Consider the following 12,815-nt stretch of genomic DNA (forward strand, 5'->3'; position numbering starts at 1 on the left):
GGGCTGCAAGCCCCTCTTCAGTAGCACACAGATTTATGTGGTCTTCCTAAGTACATTAGTACCTCAGGTTAAGTACTTAAATCATTCCGGAGGTCTGTTCTTAGCTTGAAACTGTTCTTAACCTGAAGCACCACTTTAGCTAATGGGACCTCCTGCTGCTGTCACACCGTTGGAGCACGATTTCTGTTCTCATCCTGAAGCAAAGTTCTTAACCTGAGGTACTATTTCTGGGTTAGCGGAGTCTGTAACCTGAAGTGTATGCAACCTGAAGCGTATGTAACCCAAGGTACCACTGTATTGGCTTAGCATGTTGCCTGTCACTAAACTGAGGCATTTTTAGTGCCATGAAACTGCATAACCAGCCTGACTTCCCTCTCTGGACATTTCTCTCTCGATCCTATTTAAGTGAAGAATTTCATCAAGAATTCACGGGCTCATAAACAACAGCAATACGTAATATCAGCGGAATCCCTGTGAAGGGTTGTTGTTGTTTTTTATGCGTCTGGTTAGAAAGTGCTAAAATGTGTAAGTGGCTCTGATAGCTGGGAGTAAGCATATTTCAGAACTGTGAAAAAGGATAAAAGGCCCTTTGGTTATATGAGGAATAATCTTAATCCATCTTGTGGAACGTTAAATCTTCTCCTCTAGCAGTCTTGCAAGAGAATGAGAATTACTGGGTGATATATTCAGCTTGGGAGACCACCCACTTCCTCTTCCTCCTCCTCCTCCCCATCCCTCCTGGGTCCCTTCGTAGATTAAACATGAACAGTGTGATGTAATTCAGAGGCTGCTTGTCTTCTGAATCACAGAGCAGTTTTATTCTAAGGGTGAGCTGTGTTTTACAGTATCTGGTGGGGAAAGACGCTGCCAGCAGCGTTTACATTGTGGATATAGTGTCTGCCTTCTTGAATTCTCCTGGCTTTTCATCCGTTTGTGGAATCTCAGTGAAGAACCAAGGGGAGGTTGTTGTTTTTTGATGTACTGTGAGCTTGTTTTTCTTTTTCCTCTGGCCAGCTACTGCATGGCCTCAATGCTGAGTTACAAATATAGTATGTGACAGTACATGGAGGCATTTTCCTGCTTGGTTTTCTTCCAATTGCTCTGAAGACATGTTATGGTCCCCGAAATTCTCCTTATCCAACATGCATGTTCGTCTAACTGCAAAAGGGTTGCTACAAAATCTCCGACTTCCTGCTGGATTTGGGAAAAACACAATTATTTTTCATGCAGGTTGGTAATTTTTCTCTGTGTATGGGGGACATCTTGTCTTGTTTACTTCTGCTGCTGTAGCAGTTAGGATTTGTTCAGAGTGCTGTTTCCTTCTTGCAGCATTAAACCTTAAACTGCACCATGTCAGATAAATTAATCATCATTTTCTTAGTGTGTGCGTGCGTGCATGTGTGTGTGTGTGAGAGAGAGAGAGAGGGGGAGAGAGAACAGAAGTCTGACAGATGTGTAATCTATTTATAAAGTAAAGAATGCGATTTTAGGATCAGGTTCTTCATTTTTGTTTAACTATATGGCATATAGATTCAGATGTTCATATATTATAAATCAGACTGTGTATTTTAAATAAAGCTGTCTTCTGTACAGTTCTGAAATGTATTCAGCATAATAAGCAGAATGTGTTCTAAATGGAATTCTGAGAGATTATTGCTGAATTTGGACAAAAAATAATCTTAGTTCTAGTGCACATAGATAGGCAGTAAAAATATAGTAAATACTGTTCCTGGAAAGAAACGGATAAGCATAATGTATTCTAAATGTGACCTAATTACATCTGCATCAATGTTTTTTTTTTTGTACTACGTTGCATATCAAACAGAAAAATGTAGAAGCTTTCTTTTTATACATAGTATTTTTGGAAAGCATAATGTTTCAAATAGTGCATCCAGCAAATATGTAACTGAAAGTCCTTTTCGGAGTTTAATCATGTCTCTGTCACCAAGCAGTTTTAATGCGCTCTGTTTATAGTGTGTTTTTGTGTCTCCCCCTCCCTTCTCCTCCCCAGGGCATTTCCTTTTCAGCCTGGCAACTAATAATCTTTCCTAACATCTCAGTCCCTTGGGTATTTTTGACATGCAATTCAGGATGGCTATGCACATGCCTGCTCTCCCCTCCCTCCTTTCCTCCCTCCTCTTTGTGTGTGTGTGTGTGTGTGTGTGTGTGTATATTCATGTGTGCTTAGCACAGCAGTCAGAATGATCTCATAATTCAGGGTAATTGTTACAGTTCAGATGTTTCATAGGCAAGTGAGCTATCCAAGCATTAACATGTGTGGCACAGCTGAAGGGAAACAACAAATATTTTTATCGGAATATAGGTAGATATGCTACTTAACATTGCTACTAACCAACTGATGTATAAGACTCAGCTGCCAAAAAAACAAACACAACCCTGCAAAAAATGTGTGTGTAGATTGCAATTGACTTGATAGCTAGATCTGAGTTCTGTATGTGTATATATGAAAGCTCTTGTGCGTAGTTCTGTGATCTGAGTCTGCTGTTGTACATATTAACTGCACATCCTTCTTAACTGGAAGTAAAATATAAAAAATGTCCTGCTAGTAAACCTTTTCTTAATACAGTACGTTTACACGTAGACCGTGGAAGATATCCAGGTTTTCAATATCCCTGTTTTCACTGCATTCATGACTCTTTTATGTGCATGTCACATAGGTCTTGGAAAGCTGGGGCTAAATTTGTTATATACAGTAACTGGCCATGTAGCTAGCTGGCCATATTTTGTTCCCTTAAGCACATAGATGGTCAGTAAAATCTATCTTCTGTTGGTAGCTAAGGTTAAAGTGCTTATTCTGCTATGGCTGTGGCTAGAATACTTAACCGGGGGAAATGGTTATACAAGTTGCTGAAGACATAAACCTTTGCTGGCAAGCCAATGATGCAAACATGCAGCATCAATGTAGAGGTTCTTTGCACCAAGAACATGTGAAAGAGAGCTCATGAGATATGGGTCCAGAATTGTTGACCTGTATTGTATAATCCGAGCTGCAGAGCTCAACATTAAGTCTGTTATAAAAATGTTGCATCAAGTAAAGCTCTCTCCCTGCCCCCAGCTTGATTGATCTCAGCATGGTAGCATAAATGTTCATGGAAATGCTTTAAGAGGAACTCCTTTTTGTGTGTGTCGTATCTGATACTCTTAGCCCCTTAACAATAGGTAGCATCACCCAGTGGAAGAAATCATAGTTCAGGCATAGGCAAACTTGGCCCTCCAGATGTTTTGGGATTACAACTCCCATGATCCCTAGCTAACAGGACCAGTGGTCAGGGATGATGGGAACTGTGGTCCCAAAACATCGGGGGGGGGGGGAGTTTGCCTATGCCTGTCATAGTTGATTGCTTTAGTTTTAGTTGATTTAAAATTGCCTATAAACAAGAAAGAGAAAACCATTATTTCATTATTATTAGATGATGATGATGATGCCGCATTACAGACACACATCTTGGAAGAGGCACTCCCTTTTGCATGCTGGAGGAGTGGAAAGCCTCTGCTACCTGTGGTTTTTTTGTAAGTACATGTATTAAAAACCCACAATTTCCAAGAATTAGATGCCCAATTATTTTGGGGTGCCTTTTAAATCTCTTAGCTGATTAATAACAAAACATTGCATACCTCCTAAGGCACAAGGTCACTTGGTAACAGTGGATTTTTGGTGCCTCCAAGATGCATAAACAAGGCACTGTGCTTCTCCCAGGATCAGCCCAGTTCTGCTTTGTGTGTCAACACAGATGTAATTGAGGAGTTTCAGTGTCACCTTCTTGATGGAGGGTATTTGGTACAGCCTTGCAGCTGTGATATATGGACCACTATCTGTCTTTTGGGAGCTAGGCGCTGCAGTAGAAAACACACACCGACGGCTTGCTTTCTTTTGCAGGAGCCTCATAAAACTATTGGCTATGCTTGCCACCACAGCTAATGTTGTGCTTCTCCACTAAAATGGGACAAGATCTGTTTATCAGTCCTCTGTCAGGAAAAAAAGAAAGGTCCATCATGTAGGGCAGAACAGGCCGCAAAAAGCTCATTATGCAAATAATATGGCCCACGTTTGCAAGTATAAATTACTCAGGTTCTGCCTTAGCCTTGAGTTCCTTTATTTTCCCCTGTCCTCCTCTTCCTGAGTAAGCAATATGCTGATTTTTTTGGGGGGGGGTATATCGAAGCATATTGTATGAGTATACTGCTGTGAAAGCTGTGTCCTATTTTTAGGGTTACATAACATATTCTCCCAAATGAGTTCCTCAAAAAAGGAAAGATACCCTTCTTAAGGCAGCCTAGAATGTTGCTGAGGTTCTTGATTTTTTAAAACTTCTCTAAGACGTGTAATATATTGGTTAAATGTGAATTGTGTCTCTGATTATTATTATTATTATTATTATTATTATTATTATTATTATTACTATTATAGATAGGCATCGTTAGTTGCCACGAAAGTTAGGCGAACAGATTCTAATGTTTGCTTTGAACCATATGGGCTATTTTCCCCCCTTGATGTATGGTTTCCCTATGTGAAGACTTGCAATAATCAATAAGCTGTCCATTCTCAGTGGCTTGTGCATGTCTAAACAGCTTTCTGTCTCAAAGCATACGGAAGCAGTAACTGGAAAGGGATTGGATACCTACTTAACATGTAGTGATGACCATTTTAAAAAATACATTTGTGCCCTCGCCAACTTGAAGTAATGTTTATATTTTGTACTTGAGTATCACAAAATCTTACCCAAGGAAACAAGCGTACGGCAGCTTGCGTGCACCATGAAGAGCTTTGTTTAACTTTGAAGTGGCGCAGTCAACAAAAAGCTCTAGACCAGTTGGGCATAGGAGTATGAGTAGTTATGGCACATCCATTATGCAGCAACCACTTCTAGCAAATGTAGCAGCCATTAAACTGAGATGCTGTGACTGGTATAAAGTGACACCATGTCAGAAGCAGTGCTCCTTCAAAAAAATTCTACAAGTAATGCAGTATCTGTCAAATTGGTCTGAGCTGGCATCACAAGAATATAACCTCAGTGGGACTCTTACTCTCAAATTAGGAGTTAGTCTCTAATCTGTGGAAAGGTAAGAGAAGAGAGATTTGTTCCTGAGGAGATCTTATTAGCAAGTACTAACTATGTAGTAATATGCGCACTAAAAACTCAAGAACAGCAGTCTTGAAGAGGCCATTTTGTCTGCGGAGGAGAGGACAAAATATAGCTTCTGTACCTTTTCTGGCTGGCAGACCATATCCTAATTTTCCTGATGCCTGAGTGTTGATGCCGATGTAGTATTAGCGGTGTATTTGGTGAAAAGCCCTGCTTAGGCATGTAGCTTGCTGTGTCATTTTTTGCTTGGCACTTGGTCTCAAATGGATGACCAAGTTTGAGTTAGTTTGCATGGTTTGGGATCCTCTGGGTGGACTCTACTCATTTAGAGGTTCCTGAGCTCCAGGTGTCTGGCTCAGGGTGATTTAGTCTGTTTCAGTCCCTTCCATTCACTGTGACAGATATCATTCATGTACCTTGATCAAAGCTGGCTTTATGCGATTCTCAATGCGGGATAGTTTGGACCCAAAGGCACATTTTGTTTTTAGGGCCACTCCCTCTACCCAGTTGTTTGGGGAACATTATGAAACCAAGAGCACAATAGTTTTACTATATGTCCAGGTTCTAGATCAGAGCTTTCCAAACTTTAATGTTGATGACACACATTTCAGACATGCATCATTTAGCAACACAGTAATTCAGTTTTTACTAGCTCTGGGAGTTTTTACTAGTGCCGGGAGCATTTGCATGACACACCTATACACTGCACACACTAACAGAGGTTTTCAATCTTTTTGAGTCCACGGCTCCCTTAACTAAGTACATTCTTTCTGCGGCACCCCTGTGGGGCTCAGAAGCCCTTGCCTGCAGAGCTGGCAGCCTCTTACCCTTTTTTGAACACCCTCCCTTGTGGAGGGTTGCCTCAGTCTCCTCCACTCTCCTTGGGAGTCCGCTAGGCAGCTGCTGCTGCTGCTACCCTGGTCTCTGAGCCACCGCCGTTGCCCCAAAGAGAGGTTTCTTCCAGAGCCACCATTCGCCTGTGGAGCTTGTAGCCAGGGATGCTGCAACAAACAGCTGTGCAAACCTTTGGGAGGCAGAGATGCAAAAGGGCATCAGAGGAGGAAGGGAAGGAAAGAGGGACAGGGGCCAGTGTTGACTGCAGCACCCCTGACCAGCTTTCAAGGCACCCCAGGGAAATAAACAACTATCTGGCTTTTAGAAGGCACCTGAAGACAGCCCTGTTTAGGGAAGTTTTTAATGTTTGATGTTTTATCGTGTTTTTAATATTCTATTGGGAGCCCCCCAGAGTGGCTGGGAAAATCCAGCCAATGGGCAGGGTATAAATAATTTGTTGTTGTTGTTATATGGCACACTGGTTAAAAACCAATGCACTAACATGCCGCAGCACACAATTTGGAAAGCTCTGTTCTAGATTGTTTCTATACAGATATTTAGTCTAGAATTTGTCTCTGTCCACTCATGAAAAGAATACTGTTGCACACTACCCTGATCTCTGAGTGGTGTGAGATTCCAGGGGTTCTAGGCATGCTTACCCAGGTCCGTGTTTCCTTTTGGGAATGAGGCACAGCAGAGACTGTGGTGTCTCTAGGGTATATGGTTTATTTACACACACATACAATATCTGGCTTACGTGCATGAAGAGGACACTTTCAGATCCTTGCTTCCTTGCCAATTGATTGCTGGCTCCAGGGAGGGAGGGAGGGAGACAGTGTCCCAAATTTCACATTAATGGGAAAACGTCAGCTTTCGATCCGTTATGGAAGCTTCTTAAGATTCATTCACCATGGAGTTGAAGTAGATTTGAAACTACTTGTGTGTCTTTTTTCATTTGTGACCCCCACATGTTAGCCATGTGGTGGCCCACACTCCCCCTCCCCCGCTAAATTTGGGTTTTCCTGATAGGTGGATAATCCAATACGGAAAGAAAATCCACTTTAAATTTCCATGTTAAGCCCACTATGGACACACTTGGAGCACATAGTACGGTAGGGCTTTTTTCTATTGTCTTGCATACTCACTTGAATGATAAAATTATTCTCAGGTAAAGGCTATATTCCTACTGTCTTTAACCATAGGGTCACCAGTGTTGAATGGCTGGGTAGGCTTTTGCCTAATTCTAAAGGTATCTGAACGAGTGGAGGTTATTTGGTTTGCTTTCTGCAAAAGAAGTAAAACTGCTTTATTTATTTCTATTCTAGACAGTTACAAGTCCGACTGGGGGGTAGGGGCTTTCTAGTCCTAAGCAATCCCTTGCTTTGTTTCTCTGTTGTGGTAGTGCCATCAGCAGCTGCAGGGGATTCCTACCGATGGAAAAAGGGTGATTCAAGACAAGTGTCTCCTTGTATCCTCCCTGGCAGAAGCCAGAGTTGCTTCAGTGCTGCAGGCAGACTCTTCAGTATGGCTGCCTATTCTGTGCACATCAGGTTGGGAATGTGAGCGTCACCCTATGGATGAAAGCAAAGTACTGAGCTCAGTGCTTTTGGGCAGCCGCTCCCTCTATTGGACTTTGTTCCAATTTGCCTTCTCTCTTGGACCTTTCTTCTCATCTAGTTCTTGACCATGCAGAAGTGCGACTAGGACACCCTGGGTTTGTGTGTGTGTGTGTGTGTGTGAGAGAGAGAGAGAGAGAGAGAGAGTGAGTGAGAGATCTATTTTGAAGCTGCTATCGTAGAAGCAAGTCGTTCTGTAACAGAACACTTGGGATCCTGTCTTCTCTCTTGCCACCGAGTTTCGTTGCTGCCCTAACAGTGCAGTTCTGTAGATGTCTACTCGGTTGAGTTCAATGGTACTTAACACCCAGGTAAGTGGGTATAAGATTGCAGCCTAAATTAAGTTCAGTTGCCTTTTTAGGCTTGAAGCCTTGCTTTTGGCATGCCACCTGAGATATTTTAGTTTTATGATTTGAATGCTGTTCCTAGTTTAGAAGAGTTACATGCACAGGCATCCAAAAATCATTTGTAAATGTATTTCTGTCTTGGAAGAACGGACCAATGTGACTGAAGTGAAGAGAGCAAGCTTGTGAAATGAGTCATCCTTTAATTAAGCATTTAGCTTCTTTCTTTTCCGCACCTCTAATCTGTATTGGCCTTCACCAACATTTTGCGCTCCAGGCATTTTGGACTATGGCTCTGATCATCCCTGGGCTCTCATAATCTGGTGGGTTGCGGTCTATAACATTTGTAACACAACAGGTTGGGGGGAAACTGATCTATACCCAAAGCCTATGGCATTGAAGGGGTCTTACATTTCTGTGAGGACCTGGGAGTTGTAGCCCAATACATCTGGAAAGCAGCACCAGGGTTTGGAGGGAGCTTCACAGTGGAAGCAAAGGATTTGATTCATAGCGGATGGCGTGACCTAATACTGGCTGCCCACTGCAAGTTTCTGTCGGTATCCTTTGTCTATTGCATGAACAGTCTATTGCTACCCAGGGGCAGTGAGGATTTTAATCCTTCCAGGGCTTTAATTTTGCAAAGCAAGCACTTTTAGTGAGGCTTAGTAGACTAGATGCTTTTGATGTCTATTTTTGCACAGCTTCAACTTTAAATAGCCTCTAAATCCACTCTGCCCTCCCCTCTGCAAGGTTTAATATATTTGTATGATTTGAGCATACTTGGCGCTTAATCTTGGACCTCAGACATGAACAGCTAAATCCATACATCCTTTTTTTTTTACTATTTCTTACTACTTAAATGCTGTCTGTCTCAAGTACTGTGCTGCCACAGCACTCGTAATGCTGTGCCATGTTTACTTTAGGCAGTAAAAAGAAGAGGCATCAATGTTTTTATAGCATTTCCATGCCACAGAAAGACATAGTCTGTGTTTTTAACTTACATCTACCTTCTGCTCTGCTCCAATGGCATTTTCCGTAGCATGTTTAATTTTGTTTTGAAACAAAGTTTGACAGTCCCGAAAATCAACACGGCTAAGAGAAAGTATTTTGATCATCTTTCCCAGTATTCATCATTTGTTGCATAGAATTAAAAGGCTAAAAGATTAAACATTAATGTATATGAAGGAGGCAATATCTTGAGCAGCGGCTTTTTATGTCAGGGCTAGTGGTAAGGTTTCACCACCTGCAGCCAGGTAATAGACTACAGGTAAAAGGTATAAACACAGTCCCTGTGATATAGTTCTTCCCAGATTCATGGCCCAGGTGTTCCATTAATACATATTTAGTCAAATGTATGCATATATTGGGAAAACATAGGAGCTTTTATTATAATTAATTAATTAATTAATTAATTAATTAATTATAATTAATTAATAAATTAATTAATTATACCCCGCCCATCTGGCTGGGTTTCCCCAGCCACTCTGGCGGCTTCCAACAAAAGATGAAAAATACAAAAAGATTATAAAATTATGTAGTTGAAGAAGTGAAGTATTCTGTTTACCATATATGGGGTTCTGTAGTATTTCACAGCAAATTTAGGCATTTGAGGGAGAATGAGATTCTGAAATATGATTTTTTTTTTCATTTGAGCTAAAATCAGAAGTATTCTTTTTGCAGGGCTGTGTGTCACAGAAGGTATATTCTAAGGATGGAATGTTGTATGATACCTGCCATAGGAGGCTTTTTTAAGAGTACAGTGGTACCTTGAGTTAAGAACTTTATTCGTTCTGGAGGTCCGTTCTTAACCTGAAACTGTTCTTAACCTGAGGTGCCACTTTAGCTAATGGGGCCTCCCACTGCCGCTGCTGCGCAATTTCTGTTCTCTTTTTTTTTTAAGAATAATTTTTATTAACCGACCAATCACATCAAATCAAACCAAATTACATAAATTCCAAATTACACAGCCGAATTTTAAATTTTTGTTGGGGGGACCCATATTTCAAGTTCCGAAGGGATCCAATCAACTTCTTGCTTCTTACTGCTATTTTAATGTCCACAAATCTAACCTTATGATGTTCACAGTACTATCCAGTCCTTTCTTATTATTTTTCCACATCTCTTGTTGTTATTTTCATATATTTTTCCTTTCTCTTTGTGACCTCTGATAGTCTCCGCAAGCTGGTTAGAACAGTTTGTAATCCTGCGTGGATATTATTTTTTTTATCCAGTAGCCATATCCAGACGTTTTCCATATAACATCACTTCCATACATCAAAACAGTCTTAGTGTCATTAATCTTCACCAATCTGCCTCCTTTCTCAAAACCTCTGAGGAGATTCACTAGGAATGCAGTCTGAAAGCAAATCCGTTCTTCCTCCCGGCTGTAAATCCTTTGGCAAGATGGCGACTCTGAATTAATTGCTGCGCCATTCCCAAAAGCTCTTATTGCTTCTCGGTCTCCATAAAGCATACTTTTGGTTAAAGTTTATCTCCACACAGACCTTAATCATCCTGCTTGGGTCAGTTCAACCGACGGTTCTAATGAGGAGGGGTTCTTGTAAATCACATAGAAGGAAAGTAAAAAAGGTTTCCCCCCCCATTCAGCCCCGTTGTCAACATACCCCGCCTTTGGTGTATCTTCATCATAATATATTCCTGTTTCTCCAGCCCGTCGTCTTCTTTCGCAGAGGTCACTTAAATTAGCAGACTTCACTCCCCTTCTTCACTTGAAATATGTGCATTTGCTTCTTTTGTAATTAATTATTCCAAATTGCTGCAACTAGTGCGCGATCAGAGACAGCGTCCAGGAGAGCCGATGTCCACACGGGGGCATTCTGCCTAGGGCCCTCACCCCCTTCTTTCGAATTAGGGGGTGATTTATGGGCACAGCAGGCAAGGGCAGTGTTCCCCATTTCCTTGGGGCAACAAGGGAGGCTGCGTACTCCCATAACAGCCTCTTAATTACCCCGTGTGGGTCGGAGAGATGGTATTGTCGGCCATCTTCCAATGCGCCCCCTAGTGGCCCCCGCAATTTCTGTTCTCATCCTGAAGCAAAGTTCTTAACCCGAGGTACTATTTCCGGGTTAGTGGACTCTGTAACCTGAAGCGTCTGTAACCCGAGGTACCACAGTATTTATGTTAAAGATAATAAGCTGCTGCTCAATTAATCAGGAATAACTTTTTAGTCAAGCATATTTTTAATAAATTCAGTCTGTTTTGGCTAAATATTGCAGTTTTAACAGACAGTATATTTGAAGACACAGATGGCTATTCATCAGGGGACATGTATATCTAGGATTAATAGGATCAAGGGAATAAAAACAATGTCATGGGGTGAACTCACTGCAAGACCGTTTTCTCCATTTGTTTAATTCCTAGCTACACCTGCTTCTGCCGCCCCATACTAATTAATGGAGTGGTGAAGTTAACTAGATTAGAACCTGTGGTTGTCTTATTTCTTTCTGGGAAAACTCTTCCCACTTGGAAGGCATACTTGGGTGCACACATGTCTGTAATAAACTCTTAAAATTATTACGTTTAATTAAAAATGTTTCCAAAGTGCTGTAGGCATTGGGGGGGGGGAAGCTTGTGGTCATGGGCTGACTGGTAAATAATGCTTTATGAGCCTTAATGTATGTTTGTTGCTGCGGCAACACTAGTCATGCTTCTAGGGCCTAGAGTTGATTTTCTCAGTGTTCATGGCTTGAAATGCTTGAGCCGTGCTGAAACCAGCCTAGTAAACACGTAGGCATTTAAGACTCTAAAACGGGAGTGACTAACCTGTGGCTCTAACCACATTGGGCTCCCAACTCATCAGTCCCAGCCAGTAGTGAGAACTAAAGAAGAAGGATGCCCTCCACAGCTTCCCGTACAATGTTGCCTTCAGTTCCCTGCAAAGCCATAATCTTTACGCAATATGGTAGAGGAGTGAGGATAGCAGAATCTTTACCTACCTTTTCCGTATATATGAATTCTGGAGGAGAATGCAACTTGCATTCAGCCACATGGCTTCTGAACATTGATGAATGCGGGGCTGTCACATTACTTGATCTGCCACTGCCAATGCAACTCATATTGTCAAAGAATCGCATTTTAGAACGCTACTGTGCTGCAACTTAGATATCCCAAACAGCTATCCCGAAACAGTATTGCAATTTTCATTCTCAGTGCCCATTAGGTATTAATCAGCTGATTTGTCACCAGAAGATGTGTACATTTTAATGTCCTAAAGTGCCTACAGCAAATAGACAAGATGCTGTACGTAGGAAACAGTATGCCTGCAATCTAAAACTGTGTGTACAAAGGAGAAAGGAGGAACAATTGAGGAAGAAGATGGATTTTGGTATGCCAGGGTGAAGAATGAGGTTTTAATAAATAATTTGGCATGGTAGTGTTAGAAGTCAGATGATAGTTGAACATTGAAAACTGGGCACCAATTAATAGAGGGAGATTGGCTTTAGTTGGAGAATGGGGGGGAAATGGTTAGGAAGAAAGGTACCAGAAGAATGAAGATTAATAACTTGAGGAAGCCGTATGACAGGCTGATTTATTGAGATGTAACACTTCTACAACAGTCTCTTCAAAAAGTGGCTCTAGGAGCATCCAATTCTGGGTACTACTTTAACACACACAACATTTAGGCAAACAATATGGGTGTTCTAGCAGTAGGAGGTACTTAAAAATCTCTGTCCCGGTACATTTTGGCATTTCTGAAAGCAAATGTAGTGTTGAGCACTGAGACATGGTTGTCTTGCAAACTTTAAAAATTAGAATTTGGGGGGAAAGGGTCAGCACATAGTTGCTTATTTGAAAATGTGGGTTATAAATACAAATGATGCTAGCATATAAGTGCTGTAATTCTATCAGACACTAATTTTGTATGCCATTATGTCTGCCTGCACATTACCCTGGGG

At 41.4% G+C, this 12,815-nt stretch overlaps 1 protein-coding gene and 1 long non-coding RNA gene across 3 annotated transcripts in view; one reads left to right on the top strand and one right to left on the bottom strand.

Annotated features, from left to right (window-relative positions):
- Positions 1-12,815, top strand: part of MTUS1 (microtubule associated scaffold protein 1) — an 84,610-nt gene that overhangs the window by 37,235 nt on the left and 34,560 nt on the right. The window lies entirely within an intron of this gene.
- On the bottom strand, positions 841-12,319 carry LOC308484974. The gene is made up of 3 exons (XR_013990253.1): positions 11,856-12,319; positions 3,637-3,985; positions 841-1,194 (listed from the first exon to the last, which is right to left on the bottom strand). It is a non-coding gene; the product is annotated as an uncharacterized lncRNA (long non-coding RNA).

Source organism: Podarcis pityusensis, assembly GCF_964106645.2.
Source record: "Podarcis pityusensis genome assembly, chromosome: 9".
NCBI lineage: Eukaryota > Metazoa > Chordata > Lepidosauria > Squamata > Lacertidae > Podarcis > Podarcis pityusensis.